Source organism: Polypterus senegalus, chromosome 1 (assembly GCF_016835505.1).
Source record: "Polypterus senegalus isolate Bchr_013 chromosome 1, ASM1683550v1, whole genome shotgun sequence".
NCBI classification, from domain to species: Eukaryota; Metazoa; Chordata; class Cladistia; order Polypteriformes; family Polypteridae; genus Polypterus; species Polypterus senegalus.
In genome coordinates, this window is record NC_053154.1 from 192,644,806 (window position 1) to 192,668,566 (window position 23,761).

At 36.6% G+C, this 23,761-nt stretch overlaps 1 protein-coding gene across 2 annotated transcripts in view; it reads left to right on the forward strand.

Annotated features, from left to right (window-relative positions):
• The first annotated feature begins 297 nt into the window (after positions 1–297).
• LOC120537137 (LIM domain containing preferred translocation partner in lipoma) overlaps positions 298–23,761 on the forward strand; it is a 451,145-nt gene continuing 427,681 nt past the window's right edge. The window contains exon 1 of one of the 2 annotated variants that reach the window (XM_039765830.1): positions 298–422. The gene's annotated coding sequence lies outside the window, so the exon portion shown is untranslated. Of the gene's footprint in view, positions 423–672; positions 833–23,761 lie in introns of those variants that run through there. The other variant, XM_039765839.1, reaches the window with a different exon arrangement.

The following is a 23,761-nucleotide window of genomic DNA, read 5'->3' on the forward strand; positions in this document are numbered from 1 at the left end:
GATTATATCTAACAAATACTTGATTTTTACATTATTTTGCAGCCCTGGACACGATGCAGCAACATAAACCTTTTTTTTTTTTTTTAAATTATGAGGCATGGCAAACACTGGTTAAATTATTTATTACAAAATTGATCTCAGAACATTTAGAAAGTTAGATTAAAAATAAATAAAATACATGAAAAAAGTCTGAACTTTTGGAAAAGGGTTTATTTAGAAAAAACTTGAACCCATGAGGGCAGATGAGAAGTCTGGGCGCCGTGCTCCTTCCTTACATGGACAATTTTCTCTCGGCCTGGGTGTCTGTGAAGGCTGGAATGCTGAACCTGTGACGTCACTGCCTGCGGGCTCTCCCAGATTTAGGGAAAAAAAAAAGAAGTTTGACTTTTCGTTGGATGCGCGGCTCACCGATTGTTAGAAAGGTAAGTAAGTAGCTTGCAAACGTTTATCTGAGGGGTTGGAACTTGCTGCGGGAAGAATCTGCACGCTAGCATTTTATTCCAACGTTGCTGCAAACGGAAAAGGTGAAAGTGACGGTGCCACGGTGCAATGGAGCCGGAGTGGGTGTAGGCGTCACAGGCACTGAGCTAGGAAGGGAGGGGGCGAGCCGTCTCTGGCTGTCTTTCGCCGCTATTCAGGTCTTTCCTTTCGCCAGCGTTACTGTCAACGTGTCCTGTTTTTACCCGGGTGTCGTTTCGACCTAAAGCTGGAGCTCAAGTCGGGCAGGCAAGGGTGGCAGGACGTCGAAGGCGGAAGTGAACCTTTTCGAAAGCTTTCGTTACTGACGTTAGAATTCGTGCGCGAAAGCGAAGGCAGAACAGAAGCCTGAAAAGTAACCCACTTATTTCAACAATTTTACTTTGTTAAATCCCTGACTTATGTAGGTTCATGGCGCGGCTTAGTCTCGATTGTGGTCGCTCTGAGTACATAGGATTTTTTTAATCACGGCGGCCCGGCACGTCCGGAGCCTTCATGGTAGTGTTGTTTCTAACACCCAACGAAAAGGTGGCTTATGTTCGTTGTACAGTACATTTGAAACGGACAGTATGAATTCAGTGTCTGTTCTGTTAAGACTACTTTATGGGTACTGCAGCAGATACACAACCACCTTCTGGTAAGACACTCAAAAGAGATAACAAAACAGGAGGTACCTTTCTCACAGATGCCAAATGTTAGCGCGAGATATCAACAGGAAATATCTCCTCAACAGAAGTTTAAACTTCGACATATTAACAGATGTCTAAAAGACTATCAGCGTAACAACAGGAAATCAAGTTTGTGACTATTTACCTTCCTCGTATGGCAGTGTAGTGCAGAATTGTCAGGAAATGTTCATCAGTTTTTATGTGTAACTGAAGATATGTATTCGTTCATAAACACTGTAGATAACATCTGTTTATTGTTTGCCCAGTTCCAGGTAGACATGCCTGACATAGGCTGCATTTCAGTTAGTGGAAAGGCAAAGCATACTTGGAAACATCCTCCAGAATAGTCTAAATATTTATTCAAATAGTTTAAATTATTGCATTAGACAGAAACAATGGTTCACTCTATCTAGTCAGGAAATGTACGCACAATTAACATGTTCATTTTACAATTCTTACTATTAAGTAACTTAATGTCTTTATTGTCTAAATGGAGTGTTCTTGGTTTAAAAAATGTAAATGTCCATTAGATGTTTATTCCCATGTGTTTTCAGATAAAAACAGGTACACAAAATGAGATTGATGGTTTCATTTTTATTTAAGGATGACAATCTAGTCATCTGCTAACTTAGTTACTAGGTGTTAAGCAGGTGAGAAACATTGCCAAACATTATTACATTCAGATGTTTTACATTTACCACATCAGTGTTTTAATTATTGTAGAGCTTATTTGTGTACCATATTGTTCTGTTTTTCCTGGTGCAGAGTATTGCAAATTGCAATAAACAACTCTTGAGACAATATAAGAACATAACAAATTTGAGAAAGGAGAGGAGACCATTTAGTCTATCAAGCTGTCCCAATTTCTGACCCATATACTACTTTAACAGTTGTCAAGAACAACCTGAAGTAGCTTGGGATTATGATAAATAGTGCGGTCCAACCCTCCACCATTGCAATCTGTGTGCTGCAGTTTTTTTTTTTTTTTGTTGTTGACAGATCACAATGTAAAATTTCATGTCCTTTTCTTTGACCCCAGGGTTCCATGGGGCAAGGCAAAAAAATTATATGTCAAAAACCCAAATTATTGCAAGAAGTCTTTCTGTGTCAAATTTCAAGTACTGTTGCTTGAAAAAACAAAGCTGTGTGTAAAGGACAAGCAAGCAGCGGGTGAGTTTTATAGATATAGAGGTTACTGTCATGCATCTTTAATGACTTGCAAAGAGGAAATAAAAACACTGCTATTAGACAGACCATCTCTCTTGTATGACCCAATGGGATTAAATCGTATTTAAGAATAAATTAGAAACTCAGACACCATAAAGAAATTACCTTACTTCCTTAAGAAACTTTGTTACTTTAATATCATACTGCATTTGATAGCTTCATTGTATATTTTTCCAAAAATCATTCTATTTGCTTTTAACAGCCAGGTGCCCTATGTCTTACATATTACTGTGTTAACCAGTATCAAAATTTGTTAAGAAAAAAATGTTTCTGAAAAGAAATTTGAGTACAACGACACTGTTTAACTGAGGTATTTAACTTAAAATTCCAGTTGCCATAAAATGAAAGTGTAGGTTTGGTAGGAGCCATGTAATTATCATGCAATGTATAAACCTTCTATCTGTAAAAGACTAAATGTAATCAGTACTAGTAGTCAGATTTCAGGTAATGAGCCATTCTGTATTTGTTTGTGCTGAAATCCCAAAGTAAAATAAAGTGTTTTCGACTACTGTATATCAAAATGCAACTTTCCTTTTAAAGCTTTGAAAAATGTAAATTTGTGTCTGTCAGAAGAGAAGCTTCTGTCCTCTACATCTCTTGTTTGTGTTTCAAATACATTTACATAGCCATATTTCAATATACATAAAAAATATTTAAGATAAGATTTATTCATTTAGAACATTTTTTTATGGTGTCTTAAGCTAAAATATTTGCTAGTTGTCAAATTTCAACCAGTTATTTGTTTTTAACAACAATAGTATTTCTTAATTTTATATTTCAGTAACATCTGTTGGACTTGCAATTTAAAGACTACTCTCCATATGAAAGGGGAAAAAAAGACTGTTGCAGTGCATTTATCTGTTTAAAATATAGGATAATTTTTGGGAAATGGAACAGCATGAGTATAGTTTTGTTTATCTATTTGTACATGCAAAATGGTTCTCCAGAAATGTTAACAAACTATATACCTAGCAATTAGAAAGGCAGTGCAATAAACCATGTGTATGAATAAAGTAAGCAAGACACTGTTTTTTGGAAAAGAGGTGGTTTGACAAGATTGTCTAGGTACATCTACTTTTGCAGTTTCATGGTCTGTTTTGACCCGTTCATAATTGTATTTTAAATTGGATATATTTCATGGTGTTACTTGAAACTTCATCAGCAAAGTAACACTGTTTGCAGCATTATACAATATGTAAAACCTCTTAAATGTTTTGGGCAGCAGGCTTCCTCAGCCCATGGGGGTATTATTATATGTAATGTACCATTCTTTCTGTTTATATTTATCAGTAGCTAGGATTTATTTTCATTGGTTCTTTCTTGCTTAGAATGTTTCAAAATATAGTCTTGTATAGGGAATTTTTTTTTTTAGAACAATCTGGACAAGACCATGCCATTCAGCCCAACAAAGCTCACCTGTCCTTTCTACTTATTTCTTCCAAAATAAAATCAGGTCTAGCTTTGAAGGTCTACTTTCTAAAATACTACTTGGCAACTTTTCCATGTGTCTGTGGTTCTCTGCCCTTTACCCTTACCGTTATTTCTCTGAAAAAGCAATGGCAAAATGATAATGTTTTCAATGAAAGCATTGAGAATGTATCGTTCCCAACCTAGTTTCAAAGTTTCGTTTTTTTTTATGTTCTGTTTTTGTGCTTTCTCCTTCTTTATTATAACTTAAGCTTTTTTGAATAAGGGTACTCAGTAGTGTTCCATCTTTCTGCTTTTATATCTTAGCCAAATGATTTGATCAATAAGTGTAACTGAGAGAAATCCTTTCATATTTACAACAGGCATAACATTTCTTATTTTTCATATTACAGAAAAGACCAAGTTGTAATTGACAGCTTATTTGTGTAGTTTTTTTTCTAATTACCTTAATTCACTGATTATGCTTGTGATACAACTATATGATATTTGCTTCTCAGTTTTTTCTGTTTTAAATTGTTAATGATCATGACAACAGAATTCACCCATTTACATCTACAGTACATTAGAGAAAGGTCACATAATTGTGCATTTGCAAAAGAAAAAAGTAATTGAAGGTTACTTCCATAATGAAAAAAGAAGGTTGGAGACACACTCCTGAGACTAACCTTCACTTGTTTTTTTTTTCCCCGCTTTTTAGCTGCTTAGTACTGAAAGTTATTTTAAACATCCTGGAGTTTTCTGGTGAGCAAATCAAGGGTTTTAAATTGGCAATGTTGATTTATGACATTTATACCAGCACGATTGATGTATCATATTTTGCAACCCTATTGATATTAATTGTGAAGATGCAATATTGGACTGCAGAGGGTAGATTGAATATGTCCATAAATAAAAACTGCTGTTCACATAATGTTAGTAGTTCATTAGAAACCCACTGTGATACTGTGTCTCCACACAATTCTTGAGTTGTCAGTTTTAACTTTAATCTAGTCGCTGTCTATATTAATTTTGCACGTTTTTCCATATGTTCATGGCATTTTCACCATTTCAGAAGATGCGTGTGCATGATTATTTGGTAATTCGAGCTTGGCCTTGTGTAAAAGATCATAGGTGTTTGCATAAGTGTAGTCTGTGATGGATTGGTGCCCCTTCTTGAGTCAGTAGCTTCCTTGTGCTTGATAATGCAGATATTGACTTCTACAGCTTTGAACTGGAATAAGCAGGTTGCATGGATAAGTATCTGCCGAGTTCAATTAAGAAGGTACAGCCTTTAACTGTGTCTATTCCTATATGGAATTTTCCTTTAAATAGGAAATTTATTTGGATAGTTGGAATGATAAAAACTGAGAATGAAGCTTATGGTTTGCTTATGCAGGTATGCTAAACTGCTCTTCTTTGCAAGATGCTTTTAATGTCTCAGCTGTTGCAAACTGTTGTTCTGTTGTTGTTCTTCCTCTGTTGTGTCTGTAGGTTCACTTGTAAGACATGAACACCATCCATTAAACATAACAGTCTTCTAATATGAACAATTATGGGCAATTGTTAATATTTGTCTATAATAGAAACCTGTGCCATAACAGCAGCACAGTTTAGCTGGGTTATTGATTTTTCATATTCAAGCTGTGGCATAACTAGGAAGATTATGATTTATTAAGCAAAAGGACCTAGAGTATGTTGAAATATGTTGTTGTGATTCGTATATTTACATTACTGCTGCACCATTTTTTAAATTTTTAATTGTTTAAATAAACCACAATTGCAACTGCTGTTAGAGTTGATAGTAATGAGTGAAACAGCCACATTTTATTTGGCATACTCTTTTGTGAAGTTGTTGCTAAAATTTTGTGTGCAGTTTTGCAATTGGGAAAAGCAAAACTCACTAAAAAGTACAATGACAAAATAATTAATGGAATAATTAGAGGCAAAAAAATTCATCCAGAAAAACTCATAGCAGGACTGTGCAGGGGGACAAAATCCAGATGTGAAGAAAGGAGTTGTCAGTGCATGTTTTTCCTAAGTGCAAGCTTCTGTCACCCTCAAAACTTAAAAATAACACCACATGTTAACCCTTAAAAGGGCTGTTTTGGTCAGTAGAATACTTTGGGTAAATGTGAGCTACACTGGACACTGTTCCAAACACAGCAAATTATTGAAAGATGTGATACAAGAATTGTGCCATCACAAGTAGCCGATTAATATGTTCTAGCATTCTTACCTTGAAAAGTGGGTGTATTTGGTAAATTTAAGCCTTTATGTTTGGTACACCTGTTAGCAAAATTGTAAACTACAAGAGCACACATGGTATTTTTAAAATGTATTAAAAAAATGCTTAACTTTAGAACATAGTTTTATGTAGGAAATTAATATTTACCATTATTGTGAAGAAGTAAGTTCAACATGAAAAATACCAAACTTTAAATGCTAATCCCACTGGCCATATACATTGGGGGTATTTGATCCCCAGCTGAATTTGTAATTTGCTCACTTACAAAGAAACGAACAGTCTCTAATTTTTATGGTAGATTCATTTTAATGGAGAGAGACAAAATATCAACCAAAAACCCAGAAAAACACATTATATAAGTTATAAATTGATTTACATGTCGTTGAGAGAAATAAATATTTGATCCCCTACAACTCAGCCAGAATTCTGGCTTCCACAGATTGGCTGTGCCTGTGTGGTACACAGATTAGAATCAATCAATCAGTTGATCAATTACAGATATCCTGATCACAACACATTATGTGTATAAAGCACACCTGTCCCACAGAATCAAATTCTTCCATTCCAACCTCTCCACCACAATGGGCAAGACCAAAGAGCTGACAGAGGATGTTAGGGACTTGATTGTAGACCTGCACAAGACTGGAGTGGGCTGCAGGACCATCAGCAAGAAGCTTCATGAGAAGATGACAACTGCTTGTGCGATTATTTGGAAATGGAAGAAATATAAAATGACAATCAATCTACCTCTGTCTGGAGTTCAATGCAAGATCTTGACTGAAGGGGTGAGGATGTTAACAAGAAAGGTGAGGGATCAATCAAACTACAAGAGAGGAGCGTGTTAATGATTTGAAGGCAGTTGGGACCACAGTCGCCAAGAACACCATTGGTAACACACTATGCTGTAATGGATTGAAAGTGCCCGCAAGGTCCCCATGCTCAAGAAGGCACATGTACAGGTCTGTCTTAAGTTTGCCAGTGAACATCCTTTGTTGTCAAAAATACATTCATGAGGTGTAGGTAAGCAAATCACTTGTTTTGAGGATCTGTTCAAAATGAATAAATAGCTTGACAGCTTTATCAGAGCATTAGAATCATGAGGAATCTAATTATGAAGCTGGTTATCATCCAGTGCACGAGATATGTGGAAAACAGGTACATTTAAATAGCATATAGTATTAAATTGATTTTGCATGGGCTACTGAATCACCCAAAGTGGGCAGTTAGCAAAAATAGCCATCTGTATGTAAAAAAATTAAGTACTATGTGTTTGATACCTCCGTAAAATATTTTAACTTATTTTCAGTTTTTATCCACCTCTGTCTTGGTGCTATATTATTAACCATTTATCTCTGATGAAATTAAAACATGAGAGTGGAGCACTAGCAAAAGCATCACTTATCTGCTTGCGTATTGGATACAGCGAAGGCCAAGTATATGGAGGAGCAGTGGTAATCTGCTAAGAAAATAGATGACCAGTTGTGCCTATGGAGTTTTCATAGCATTCATTTAGAAATTAATTCAGTGTGGAATGGGAAGTGGTTTTGCATTTTTATTTTTTGTATAATTTTGTAGCAGTGGCTGTAGTGGAATATTTGCAGGGCAGGCCATCAATAAATATTCTAAATGACTGAAACACTGGTTTGCTTGCATTCTTACATTGTGCATAGAACACCTCAGTCAAATGGTGTTGCCAGTGAGTGCTAAACCACCTGTATTCAATAGGTGCATTTCAGTTCTTTTTGCAACTTACATTTGATTGGATGTTAGTAATCCAGTTGTACATTCTAATCTTCACTTTAGTGTTTCTTGGTCATAGGTACTGCCACAAGATAAGCTGGAGGCATCAGTACAGGCTTTGGATAATTTTCATTTTATATTAAAACAGGCTAGCTGTTTTCCTACTTTAACCTACCTCTTTTTTATATTCTTCTTTGCCTTTTAAAGCTAATGTTACCTTTCAGCCATCATGATTATATCATGCATCAACAGAGAGCTTCCAAAACAAATAAAAAGCCGTCACCAGAGGTGCATATGATGGACAATCCCATTTTTTTTTGTTCTGATGCCTTGTTAACTGTGATGCAAAGCAACACAAATCCAGATTTATCCAGCATTATTTCAATTATGATAATTACAAAATGTTAAGAGAATTTTTTTTTTTTGGTGGAAAATGCATTTCATCTTTGCTACATAAAGGCCTGTTCAGTTTTGTGAACTTGGCAAACTGGACATTGCCTTACATTCCCTTGTGTTATGACTTTCTAAAGTATTGGGATGAGTTGCTTAGTTTACACATTTTGGGTACCTTTAATGTGTATTTATTTTTAAGAAGATTCGGGTCTGTTCTTTTGATCTGCTTTTTGATTGACTTGCTGCTATACCAGAGTTGCAAGAGTACATTTTGGGGGAGGGAATGGGAAGTTGTTTTCATTCTTTGCAAGTTGTTAAAATGATAAGTGGGAGCCGGAAAGCACTTTACTTTGGCCCTGGAGAGAGAAAATTTCCTTTTTGAAAATGCCAGTAGGACTGATTTTTGACATGCATTTTTATTCGTTTTGCCATATTTGGGAATGTTTACTTACACCAGTAAAATGTTGAGTCGGAATGGGGGTTGGTAAGGGGGTGGCTCGGAGATCATTAAAAAAAAAAAAGAAAGCTGTTATTTTCTTGAACTTATGTAGCCATCTCTCCAGCACTCAAAGTCATATAAAGAGAGGCTTTCTGGGATAGTCAAAGACATACATACTGTAAGTAATGGGTGTTAGATTTTCAATTTCTTCTTTCTCCTTTCACAGCATCATTGGAATGTTTTTAAGTTCATACTTCCAGGTCTCACTTGGCAGGTGTTAGTCACTCTTTTCATCTCTGCGTGGCTGATAATTATTTTGGATTTCATTTTAGATATGTTTTGTATCATAGGAAAAAACTTATGGAAAAAATGTGTGGAGTTCAGGTATAATGATAAAAATAAACTTATTTTTATTCCAAAATTTTAGTTTCTACCGTAAACTAAGAAATTAAGAGCACTCGATAAATAGTATCCTGGTAATTTAAGTTTTAATGCACTTCTTTTTTATAAAAGTAATTGTTGTTCTTTGAATGCAGTGGCATTTCCTTCTTGCCTTATTTTCCAGTTAAGACATTTATTTATCTGTTAACAAAAACAGTAGACAGTAGCTCAGTTTCTCTGCTCCGTTTCTTGTAATTCTGAACCTTTGCTGTTACCTTTTTTAAAGTTTTTTTTTTTAACCCATGATAAAAAATGGTCAGTTGCTTTAGTTGATTTTTTTAACTTATGCTTCACACAATTAGGATTAATTTAATTGTAGTATCTGTGATTACAGTTGCTTTTGCCATTAGCTTCTGATTTGCAGGATACACTCATTTGAGGTTCACAAATTCATTTATTTTCATTTATAGTAAATGTTTACATAAAACATTAATCAGTACATACTATTTAATACTATTTATAGAGTGCTCTGCACTATTGCTAAGCTATCTGCTGTTTAAATCTAGTACTGCTTATATAACAAAATATCAAATAGTAAAAATAATTGTTATAAAGTGAGCTTGAAAATGTGTAAGCAGTATAGTTTGGTGGCTAACAAACTGGGCTCTAACTCATATAGTTGCTGGTTCAGTCCTCGCTACCAGTGTACTCTGTGAACCTGAACAATTCACCTAACATGCATGTGTTCTAACTGTCAAGAGGGAGTTTTGAAATTCTTTCTTGCATGTCTTACCAAAATGCAACACATCACTCTTCAGTTCCATGATGAAGAATTTATTATAATACATAAATTCAGTTTGTTTAATAGGGAACACAAATCAACTTACCTGATGTACAGTTTTTTGTGACCCTGTGTTTGTAAAGTACATTAATAATTTGTTTGCTATAGACAGGAGCTTTATAACATAAATGTCAGTTGATTGGTTGTTTATGTAAAATGTTTAGTCATGTCAACTGGTATTTTTCAAGGTGTTTGAAAACCCCATTCAACTTGACTCCTTTTCTATCTAACCAACAAGATGGTACAGTTAAAACAGTTACATCTTAAAGCTGATGGTTATGTCATTTTGCTGTCAAAGAATGCAAGGCATTTTTATTTCAGAACTTGCATTTTAATAAGATAAAACTGACAATGGTGCTAGCCATGCAAATAAGTTCAGTTTTATTAAGTTAAACTATGAGATTTTAAATAAAAATGCTTGTTTCTAACACTGTCACAATGCAGGTTATTATTTTTTGTATGTTGCTATTTTTTAATTTAAGACATGTATAATTAAACATAGTATTAAGTCTTTGACAATTTCAAATGTCTTCCTCTGCATCACAACTTTTTTACAATGAACAATTTTCCCAGTAAAGTACCATAAATACTTTCGAATGGCAGCATTTAAGTTTGATGATTTGCTTTACCACATTAAACCATTCATAAAAAATTGAAGCATGCACATTTATCCTGTTGGATCTGCAATGCAGCTTGCCATCACACTGCGTTATCTCGCAATGGCCCAATCCCTACTTCTCTGACATTTTCTATTTTGCACAGAAGTATCTGTCTCGAATATGCTTTCATTTTGTCTTGCATGTTTCCACATTCACTTTCAAAGAGCTGGTTATTTGATGCTAGCTTTTTTGACAGGCATATTTGTCACTATAGAGATGTTGATAGTAAACCACAATGCTGACATCATGTACCAAAACTTGAACACACACAGCAACCAGAGTTTTACTGGTACTGCAACTTGCGCACGCATCGTGGTAATTTCTGACAACATGCTCAGAGGACACGTCAAAAAAGCACTGGAAAAGCATGGCACCCATGGTAAATGCACATAAGCGATCTAAGCGTTAAGTATATACTGGCCCTAACATTTAATCTGGGCTTGTTTATGCTATTGGGCACTTTCTTAGTACATTGCCCATTATTTGCAGTGGCCTCCATCCTTTTTAGCGGTAAGATCACCCTTTTAAAATCAAGACAAATCCACGATGTAATGATAAATGCCTGACTTAGGCTACATGGAATATAGTTTGAGCTATCCAGCCTAATCTCTTTTATCACGTTATCAACTGTTAGGTTAGGCCTGTATTCTGTCACATTTCTGTACCTTTTTAAAAATCTTGCACTTCAGTATTCCCACATTTCCCTGTTTTCTGATTGCAGAGTGCAACCCATTTGTACAGATTCAATTTGTATGTTTTTTTTTTTTTTGGTTTCCGCATTCATATTTGATACTGAAGTTGTGAGGAATTTATTAAGTAGTTTTTACTCATTTTCTTCAAAGTAATTTGCTACTTGAAACATTTACAAGACATTTTAGATCTGGTTACACCATTATTCATTATGTTCACTTTTTGCTGCTACTGGACTTCATATCATTTTTTAATTCTTCGTTAACTTTGCATGTTTTCATTTAATCTTCTCTGTTGCAATAACTGGATATTGAATGTAATTTATACATTTTTCGTGTTGACAGACATAGGTTAGGTTGAAAACATTTAAATCATAATTCCCAGATGTCATTTGAAAAATCTCTTGTTTGTTTTAATTATGAAGTTGTTTTTTCATTATTTAATTTTGATTTCTTTATCTTTGCCTGCCCCATTACCGTCTGTGAAGGCTGACAGAATCTGATAAGAAGCATGATACAGTGCCCTCCATAATTTTTGGGACCAAGGCACATATTTCCTTGATTTACTCCTCTGTTGCACAGTTTAAAATTACAAATCAAGCAATTCAAATGGGAATAAAGTGCACATTGCAGACTTTAAGGGTATTTGCATATATTTCTGTCATACCCTGTAGAAATTACAACAGTTTTTATAAATAGTCACCCCCCATTAAAGGGCATAATGTATAGGGCATAGCAATTTTAGGTATATTAAAGCAGTCATGTTTAGTACTTTGTTGCATATGCCTTGCATGGAATGACTGCTTAAAGTCTGTGATTCATAAACATCGCCAGAGGCCTGTGTAGAACTCGCACTATAACATGGCGTAAGCACAAAAACGGGAATGTGTGTGCACACAGAAAAACCCAGATGCATAAATATGTGCGTACGCCAACTTCCATGTTCTTCCGCTACATAAATCCCGGCCAGCGTGAAAAATAACGCACTTGCCTGCTGTCCCGCCCCAACTCCTCCCAGAATTATGCCTCTTTGAATATGCAAATCAATATAAATAGCCCTTAAGCTCATTTTTCTGTGAAAAGACAATGGGAAAAGCACAGGGGAAAATAGAACAATTTCAGCGAATACCAAGTGGAAGCAAGGAAAAATGTACTATTTGTTAGTTTAAACAGTGATATAATCAACAAAAGGAAGTTGATCGAGTGACAGTGTTGGAGAAACTCGAAAGCTCAAGTTCACAAAGTTGCACCGTGCCCAAAATAAAAAAGAACTTGTCAGATATCAAAGTCGCTGTGAAAAGGCGATTTATAGCCCACCATCTGAGTGTCATATGAAAGCTTATTAGAGTACAGACAAAAAAAAAAACAGTTACACAGTGGGGAAAAAGCACGAAATGTCAACTTTAATCTCGAGATTTCCACTTTAATCATGTAGTTTATTTTGTCATTAAAGTAGAACATCATAAACTTCATCTTAAAATGTTTAATTTACTAGTTTCTCAAATCCCATCGTGACTAAAGTAGCACGTTAAATGCTAATTTTTGTATTTGATCTTCTATGTGCAGTGATTGTTTATGTCTCACGCAAGGTGCTTGCTGCGCAATGCGCAGCTTTCGATGAAATACTTTATTGTAGCAGTACTGTCTCTTTCAAACATACTAACCCCTAATTCCTGTCCTTGCTTTCCTTTCTCCAAATACCCAATCACCACACAATCACCTCTGTAATAAACGTTAAGCCATCTGTAAGCTTAGAATGTCAATTCTTCAAAACTTTTAAGGAACATTGAAATATCTTCGTAGTACGTGTTTAATTATTCTATCCTTCCAGTGTTGCGCCAGCCCCAGCAAGAATACAGTGTGAGGCAGGAACAATCTGTGAATGGAGGAGCGCAAGTGCTGCGGCACCGTGTCCCGACATGTTTAATTGTTAACAATATAAATTATTTAAATGAAGTTAAAGTTTTATCTGTATAATATAATAAACATATTTTGCTGCATTTCATCTTAAAATATCATCATCATATGTAAATACGGGCTTTATAAAGTGGCACAGGTTGTGCAATATTATAACTGTAGTGCAAGTTTACAGTGAGGTAATTGTACTTATAAGTACAAACAGTTCTACAAGGAGCACTTGATGGACTGACTTGAGTTTCTGAACCACAAGGTCCGTACAGGAAATGCTTTGAAACGTTTGCTGTGTGAGAGCAGTTTAATAGACAGCATGGCTGAGGCAGTGTGTGCTTGATGCTGTGTACCGATAGTTCTCTTTCTCTGCTTCTGTAGATCTTTGATTCCCCACTCAGATACAGTGATATAAATACTCTGAGTGGTGCAGTGAGAGTAATGTGGAAAAGATGATCCACTGTGGCAACCCCTAACAGGAACAGCTGAAAGAAGAAGAAAAGGTGCATTGAGAGTAACAATGCTAAAGCAGCTATTGTATTTAGAATAGTTTGACCATTCCGTGGACCATTATATTGTTACTGGTTAATTACAATCGGATGCATTAAACTAATAAACAATATGCGGTTAATATCAGTGAATTTATAAAGCTGCGTCAGGGATGTGGATCTGAAAAAGAAAGGGTAACCAAACAGGAACAGTAGCACTGCTTTGACGCTGGGTGCCTCCAGACTGGAAAACCGAGTGAAGAAATTGCGTGCGCCAGGGTATGAGGTACCGTGGAAATGTGTGTGGCTTTACGCCAAGTTTCGGTTTTATACATCGCGATTTGAGTGTGGAAACGTTCGTATGCAACATTTTTGTGCGTACGCATCGTTTATACATGAGCCTCCAGGTGCTGAAAATCTTCTCTGGTGATGCTTTTCTAAGCCCATTGTAGAATTGTCTTTCATTGGTTATGTATATTCATTAACACAATACTTTGTAAATCCGTGCTTTTTATATTGTTTGAAGAAGCAATAATTTGTCTTTGAAAATTAGTTTTTTATGTTGTAATAATGGCACAAACCTCTGCTGTGGATGTTTGCCTTCTTTCTAAATGTTTTTCAGTTGAATTTGATAACTAATGTAGTTGATCAAAAGCTCATTAAATCAAATTCACACTTTAATTTAGACATGGGGCATATCAGACATATGTGTAATGCTGTGTTAAATATTAATCATTTACAATAAAATGAAAGTTACTCTCTGTTTACAATAAATGCTGCAGCACTGTAAATTGGACTATTTGTAATTGAGCTTAATATTGCATATTTTAGCACTATTCTGATTTCTAAGTTGGATATTTTCATGAATGAACTAACTTTATTTTGTTAAACTTATAATAAAGTGTGCTGATTGCATTTCGGAGAGAAGGTTAACTATAGGCAGTCCGCGGGTTACGTACGAGATAGGGACTGTAGGTTTGTACTTAAGTTGAATTTGTATGTAAGTCGGACCAGGTGCATTATTTTAATAAATGCTATTGTTGACTGACTGTAACCAAGTGCTCTGCCAATGAATGATGGAGTTTCACCTCTCTCTGACCTTTTTATTATTTCTACTTTATTTTTAATGGTGATGGTTTTTCTCTTCTTTACTGTATCACCAGCTCTTGCATCAGATTTGTGTTTCAGAGACATTTTTGAAGGGTGAAGACAAAAGGTTAAGATGAGCTCTTCTGCACAGCACTGTACACACAATCACAGCAGGAAGGCACCTGTCGTCAACACGTCTGATGTACTGACAAGAGACAACTTCCTGCTATGTGCATAACAGTACAAGCAGGCTTGATATTGAGAATGAATGGGGGTGGCGAGGGGCGGTTCACCACCCGCCCACCTCACAGTCCCCTCCACTACAGTATGCTGCCTGCAGCATCCACCCACCGAGAACGAACACGGTGCGGCCAAAGGCGGATAGTGAATCGCCCACCACCACCACCCCTTTTCAACAGGCAGCCACCTGAGGCACACTACAATTCTATCCCCTGCCTCCCCGTTCACCTACAATGGCCTCTGTTCAGCCACAACTGGGTCACTGCTTACAGCATTACCAGCCGCCCACTGAGAACGAATGGGGCAGCTGTGTGTGGTGGACGGGCAGTGAAACGCCCCCCTATGCTCCATCTAGCCTGCATCCAGTGAGGAGCAGTAGCTAAGGCGCTGTGGTGGTGGGTTGGCAGTGAACCAACCCATCAAGCATCCGTCCTGCACACGAGTGATAGCTGTGGCCCCGGTGACTATGGCCCTGGGTCACCGGGAGTCGCCTGAGGGACATTATACTGCGCAAGCAACAAAATCTGTGGCCCCCGTTCGTAAGTTGTAGGTCAGATGTTCGTAACTGTATATGAAGGTTCTCAATCAGCAATCGCTTCAGAATCCTCCATCTGTTTTTGGAATCCATTTGCTTCAAGGGCAGGTGCTCGTACCTTCTACAGAAACCTCTTTTAAAGTAAATCCGTTGGGGAAGTTGGCTTTGGGTTAGCTGTATTTTACAGTGCTTTTGGTTTCAAAGGTAAGGGAGTATATTAACTCACTAACTTCGTGTTCAATTTCAAGTTGAAATTTATTGTTGTGTTCACCTTCACTGTGTAATATAGCTTATCCCTCGTGATTTGCAGGTGTACAATTTGCAGATCTGCTTATTTGCGGGATTGTTATCAATAATTAATTGAAAATTATTTTGTAAGCTTTGCAGCCTATTTATTGGGGAAACCCACAGACAGCACAGAAGCAGCACTACTTCAATGGACTGCAAATCCCAGCATTGTTGGATAGTTTCAGCGGTTGCCGCAAGATGAAATGTTGCTTGATGAAATAATATGAGGATTCCAATTTTAGATGTGAGCCATAAGAATCTGTCAGGATTGTTGTCAATGGCATCTTTTAGTTTCTACTCTTCACTGCACAATTTCATTACAGTTATCTCTGGATCTATATTCTTGTCCTGTGCCCACTTGTGCATGGATAGAGCTACCATAACTTTCAGGAGGCTGTTCACAGGGAATTATATTTCATAACTGCACAGCCTCATTTGCAGTAGTGAATTACAGTACATTTGCAAAACTGTCCTTGGTTGTGTTTATTGTTCCATTGTTTTGTTAGATTTCTTTTTTATATGTAATAATCATTTTTGTTTTTTTACTACCAAGAATATACACACAAATTACTTACAATAAGTGTACATTTAAATGCTAAACTATGCACACACGGATGATTTTCTTGCACAGTGATAATTCTGTCTTGCGTTTCTCGCAGTTTTTTGCATCTCATTTAGTGCAATAAACTTATAATATATGGTAATCATGGGCCCCAAACAAATTTGTGGTTTTTCGCATTTGCACAGGTCCTGCGCCCCCTGTCCCTTGTCCCCCATGAATTAGAAGGGATAAATGTATAATTCCTGTTAGACACAGGCGAAATGGCTACAAATATTATCTCAATAATTTTTACTGTGTTGATTATTCTAGATATATATTACAATACTAGATATTAAGCCTGTTACAATAACGGGCGCTAGAACAGTAGTGCATAAACATTAGTAAAACCAGTCTATATTAAATGGCAAGGGATGTTGACCTCATTCTGTTTCTTGTCTTAATTTTTTTTTGTCAAAAATATTTTTGCAAGAAGCCTAAAGTAAAATAATAATAAAAATAAAACAGAAACGTATATGACAATACAGTAAGTATAATTAATATTGCCTTAGTGTAAAACTTTGTAATAATCTGTAATACACAATATCTGAAGAAGATATTTAGGAAAAATTATTTTTTTACCTCATGAAATTTTTCTATACAATTTCATTATAGACAACATTTCTTGTAAATATTCTTTCTGAGTTTGGCAAGAGTTTGCCTTGTTCAGGACCATCTACAACCTTGACAACAACATCTGGAAAACTTCTAACTCTTGATAATGCAACATATAACCGACCATGGCTGGTTCTGGCAAGTAAATGCCAACTTTTAGTAAGGTTTGCACTTCTGAGTCTTTCTCTTTTAGCGTTTTTCTGACGCTCTTTTTCTTCAATCGATCTATTTGCTCGTATTTTTCTTTGTCTTTCAGCCTTTCTTTTGTTGATGTTTACTTGTTGAGCTGACCGTTCTTCCAGGAGATGTTCCTGATATAGGATTTGATTGTCTGTCTTTTGTCCTACTTGACGTTTGCTTTTTTATTTTGGGTGGCATGTTGTTAGTAGATATGTCCATAATATTTTCTCTTACAGTAATACTGGCTTGTATTTGGCTGTAATATGCGTCAGTGTATTGTGTGCCTTTAAATTTTTCTCGCAGTAATACTGGTTTGTATTCCTGTAAAATGCCTGTAATTTTCTCTGACAGCAATACTGGCTTTGATGTCCGTAATAGGCCTATGACTTTAATTTTCTGTCACAACAGTGGGCAATCAGCAGAGTGTCCCCAGCAACTGATGTAATGCGTGGCGTGCAGTTGATAATCGTGACTGTGTCGCCTCCCCAGCAAGTACTGTGCAGTACCCCAGCAAGTATTTTAATCTGTGCTGGCGTGTAGTTGATTATTTTATGTGTGCGTGGCCGCGACTACCTAATCAGCACTCTCCCCAGCAATGATGTCTTTTATTTGCTTATCATGCGCTGCCACGGCAAGGCCATTCACTGTGTGCCCAGCTTCCAGTGTGTGTGCTTTATTTGCTTATTATATCGCTGCTGCGGATAGGCCATTCACTGTGTGCCCAGCTTCGAGTGTGTGTGCGTCCAAGGTGCCGGGCTCATGGGCGGGCGCGGTGCAATGTGTCGTGCCCGCGCATGCGCACTTCACCAGAAGACACACACACACGGACACCTGGACGCACACAGGGCTTTTATTAAAGAGGATAATAAAACTTTATATTACTGCTTCATTTTGTAGCCACATATGCATGAGATGTCTTATGGGCACTACATTATTAAACAGTTGTTTGTGCATGTTGCAGTAAGCTTAGAAGTCAGTCAAAAGCAATAATGGTATTTTTTACATACTAAATGGAGTATTTGTTCAAATCGATCATAAGTATCCATGTTGTCCGTTTTCTTTCTTTAGTACAGTATACAATTTGCACAAGTATATTCCTAGGTGAGCAAAGTGTCATATCTGAGTGAATTTGATTTTATCAAAGATCCAACTTATGCTGAGCTACATACCTTGAAAGGCTCATGACTATTTGATACCTGAGTTTCAGAACTTTCTAATGTATAGATTTCTGTGATTGGTCATTTGTACTACATATCACAGCTATACGTAAAAGGCACAAAATATATTGCGTATGTGACAACTAATCTTTATGCCCAAGCTTCTTTGAGAGCGCATGCGGAGTGTTTGGTTGATGTGCTAAAGTTTGTACTGGGGGAAAAAAAAAAAAAAACACTTCTGGTTGAGGAAGTCCTAGAAAAGGTACAGAATGCTAGTCCTATGGAATATGAAGACCTTAAGCCACAGTTTTGACTGTGTTGAGAATGACATACTGTATTTGTTGAAGGACTCGATGCACTTGATTTGTGAGCATTTCTTAGCATAACTTTGAAGCACAGTTGTACAGTTTAAGCACCATGGATTAAATTACCATATCCAGATTCAGTCTGCTGCATGTTTTCCCTATGTTAGTTTTCTGAGTTATGCTCTTTCAGTTTCAACTGTTATGCTGTAACCCCCTTTTGGTCAATTATTACTGGCTGTGCAAACTTTCACAGAAGACTGCTTATTATTCAGATGTATTAGTATTGTGTCAGGCTGCTACTCACATTTTCATGCTGGGACCCGTGCTCTTCCTATTTCTAATGCCAGTGAATCTCAACATATTGAACTTTCACGGAGGAATGTCCTTGAATCATGCCATGCTGCCAATCACAGTTTCTAGTGGGGAGCCCACGCGCGCGCCACTGTTGACGCACACACACTGGAAGCCGGGCACACAGTGAATGGCCTAGCTGCTGCCGCGCATGATAAGAAATAAAGGACAACATTGCTGGGGAGAGTGCTAATTGGGTAGTCGTGGCCGTGCACATAAAATCCATTGCTGCGGAGACACCACACATAAAATAATCAGCTGCACGCTAGCACAGATTAAAATACTTGCTGAGGAACTAAACAGTGCTTGCTGGGGAGACGCCATGGGCACGATTATCAGCTACACGCCACACATTACATCAGTTACTGGGGACACTCTGCTGATTGCCCAATGTTGTGACAGAAAATTAAAGTCATTACGGACAACAAAGCCAGTATTACTGTCAGAGAAAATAGCAGGCATTTTACAGAAATACAAACCAGTATTACTGCGAGAGGAAATTAAAGACACACAATACAGTGACGCATATTACAGACACATACAAGCCAGTATTACTGTAAGAGAAAATATTACGGATGTATCTACTAACAACATGCCACCCAAAAAAAAGGACACAGACAATCAAATCCTATATAAGCAACATCTCCTGAAAGAACGGTCAGCTCAACAAGTAAACATCAACAAAAGAAATGCTGAAAGACAAAAAAAAATACGAGCAAATAGATCGATTGAAGAAAAATGACCGTCAGAAAAACGCTAAAAGAGAAAGACTCAGAAGAGCAAACCTTAGAAATAGTTGGCATTTACTTGCCAGAACCAGTATTCAGCCACGGTCAGTTATATGTTGCATTATCAAGAGTTAGAAGTTTTCTAGATGATGTTGTCAAGGTTGTAGATGGTCCTGAACAAGGCAAACTGTTGCCAAACTCAGGCAGAATATTTACAAGAAATGTTTTCTATAATGAAATTGTATAGAAAAATTTCATGAGGTAAAAAAATTGAAAATTTTACCTAAATATCTTCTTCAGATATTGTGTCTTACAGATTGTTACAAAGTTTCACACTAAGACAATATTAATTATACTTACTGTGTTGTCATATGTTTCTATTTTATTTTTATTATTATTTTACTTTAGGCTTCTTACAAAAATAGTTTTGACAAAAAAAAAAAAAATTAAGACAACAAACAGAATGACGTCAAGGTCCTTGCCATTTAATACAGACTGTTCCTACTAATGTTTATGCACTACTGTTCTAGCGCCCGTTATTGTAACGGGCTTAATGTCTAGTTATTAATATATAAATATGGTTTTGTTATCTCTACAGCATGTATAACAGAGGTCAGCGCTTTTTCTTTTTTTGGAGTAATCGTAGAGTTCTGACAGCAGCAGAAAGTATAGTACTAAGTATTGAAATAAAATGATGATTATACAGCAGTATTCATCTTAATGGCAGTGTGGCGTTGGGGTAAAGTCTTTGGAGATCAAATCCTGGAACAGTGGATTCTGATCTTGATTCTGTTATTGTGTATCCCTGAACAAGTTACTTTACACAGCCGGTGCTCCAATTGGAAACAACAAAGTTTCAATTATTGTAAGCTGCCTTGGTTAAAGGCATTAGCCAAACAAATGAATAAACATCAAAAGTTTATATATGACCTGTGTAAATATAAAATGACAGAGGAAATGCGAGGCAAGGGAGGCTAAATACGTGTCTAAAACAGAAAATTGGTTATGTTTTAGTAATGACATAATTTTGACTTGAAGTGTAGGATGTGTGAACCCGAAATATCCAAGAAACACTTTTGCAAAAGTTGTAACAAAACAAGTACAGTGGAACCTTGGTTGACAAACATCTCGGAACACGTACAAATCTGTTTACGACCAAAAAGTTCGCCAAACTTTTGCATCTGTTCACGACCACAGACTCGTATATGAACAAGCCAGTTTCCCTTTTGGTTTGTGTGCGCCGATGAGTTCCGCATTCCCTGTGCAGAGAGAGAGATAAAAAGAGAGAGAGAGACACATGCACGCACACGACAGAGACACACACACACACACACACACACACACACACACACTCTCGCTCTCACACACTCTGGCGCGCCAGACAGATGCACACGCGAGAGAGAGAGACGGCTGGACGCATAAGGCTTGCTTTTAAAGAGACCGATCCGAGCATTGTTTTAACCTTGTTGTATTTAATGAAGACTTTTTTCTGTTGGATTTTAACCTTCACTTCTGTTTACAACGATCGGTTCGTAGCGTGCATTGTTGCAATGTTACTTTTCTTGTTGGTTTATTAAATTACGGATTTTTTGAAATGTTCATTTATTTCCCTGTGCTTTAAACTCATTAAAAAAAAGTTTTTAAAAAGAGGTTCATAGCGCTACAGCTCATACTCATGCAGTGTTAGTTTTTTCTGTTGTTCAAGGTTTTCTCTGTGTTATTCAGTGTTTTTACATTTAGTTTACTATTACACCGTGCATTCTATGGTATAATTAACTATATGTGTGCTTAAAAATCTTTAAAAAAATATATATTTACATACAGTTCGTACAGTCTGGAATGGATTAATTGTATTTACATACAATCCTATGGGGGAAATTACTTAGGTTCCACTGTATGCTTTTATTCATGAATGAAACCGAAGAAAAAGAAATCACTCACTAGACATATTTGCTGAAGCCCAACTATCAGTTGGTACAAAGTAAAAAAACATGTGTTTACACATTTTAGTACTGGGCGGTATACCAGCTCATACCGAAAAGTGTTTTTTATTTTTATGATATGGATTTTTCTTATACCACAACACTGGTTTAAATTGCCTAAACAATGTTCGGAATGTGGAGCAGCGGGAAACTGTTTAACACTAGAATTACCAGAGCCTACGAGAAAACTCGTAAATCCGGCCCACCTTAAATCCGTTTGCACCTCTCCATCAGCGTCTTTTGTCCTGTAAACGTGCCGATAAAGACAAGCAGCCTGCTATTCCATCCCCCCACCATCACAGAACGTTCACAAAGTTTGCCCAGCTCGTGTCTTGATTGATTATCTGGGAGTGAACTGCTGGAGTTTTAGAGTGGAAATAATAGATCGTTATTTGGAACACATGCATTTCATATGTGTTCTGTTTCTACAGTAATCTGTGTAAACACATTGTTAAAAATATACTTTTTCATATTTAAGTAATAAATGTTACGAAATGTAGGGATAACTATAGAATATGTGAAGCCTGAAGTCCAAATATCAAATAAACACAAAAGGTTCACGGACGATACAAAAGCTTCAGTGGGTAAGATTTGCTGACTTGTAATCAAGAGTCCCCGGTTCGATCCTGACTGTCTCCTATATTTACTGTTTTCAGTAGTGTGCTGCTCTTATCTATACTAATAAAAGGCAAAGCCCTCACTGACTTACTCACTGACTCACTGATCACTAATTCTCCAACTTCCTGTGTAGGTGGAAGGCTGAAATTTGGCAGGCTCACCCAATCTGATGCTGTTCGTTTTCAAATAATATTGCATTAGTGCGATGATGTTTTCTGATTGGTACTATTCAGGTCATAAAATGATTTCTTCAAAATGTCATGTACAGTATATTGTTTCTTTCTTTCTGGTGTGTAATAGAAACCACAGCATAGAGAGAAGTGTGCGCATTGCAACAGGTACACGTGTCGTAAATGTAGGAAGGACTGTCCTTGTGTGTGTGTGTGTGTGTGTGTGAACTATTAACATTTGATTTTGATGATTGCATATAGCGCTGAACTGACTTTATAAAAGGTCATAAAATTAATAATTCCAAATATCATACTGTATATCTATATATCTATATATATCTATATATATCTATAGTCTATCTATATATATCTATATATATATCTATATATCTATATATATATATATATATATATATCTTTTTTGACATCATAAACTATAAGGTGCATACTAATTCTCGTGAGCAGAATGAAAAAAAATAAAGTGACCGTGAGATACGAAGAAGGCAGATTCACCAGCATTTGTGTGTTAGCTTTTATCCCTCCAGATCAGAGAATGTCCAGTTCCATTGCCTCAAAACACTACTCACATCTACAGTTATTCCCAGTTTCAAATAAAAACTAACAGCGTCAGATCCCTAGGGCAGTAGTATGTATCATGACTGAGACAATAAAAGTGAAAAAAAAGGTAACTTTTACAAGTGTACTATAAATGTACACGGTCTGTTACAGACGCAAACCAAATGTATGTGTGTACTGTATAATATTAACAATAAGCAGCACACTACTGAAAACAGTAAATATAGGAGACAGTCCGGATCGAACCGGGGACTCTTGATTATAAGTCGGCAAATCTTACCACAACGCCTCAGAAGCTGTTGTATTGTCCTTGAACCTTTTGTGAAAGTGTTTATTTGATCTTTGGACTTCAGGCTTCATACATTCTATAGTTTATGCCTACATTTTGTAACATTTATTACTAAAATATGAAAAAGTTTCTGTTTTAACAATGTGTTTACACAGATTACTGTAGAAACGGAACACACATGAAATGCATGCGTTCCAAATAACAATCTTATTATTTCCACTCTAAAACTCCAGCAGTTCACTCCCAGATAATCAAACGAGGCATGAGCTGGGAGAACATTGTCCACGTTCTGTGACGGTGGGGGGATGGAATAGCAGGCTGCTTGCTGCTTGTCTTAATTGACACATTTACAGGACAAAAGACGTTGACAGAGAGGTGTGAGCGGATTTAAGGTGGACCGGATTTCCGAGTTTTCTTGTAGGCTCTGGTAATTCTAGTGTTAAGGGTGGACCTTTTCACTGCTACACCGCTACAAACA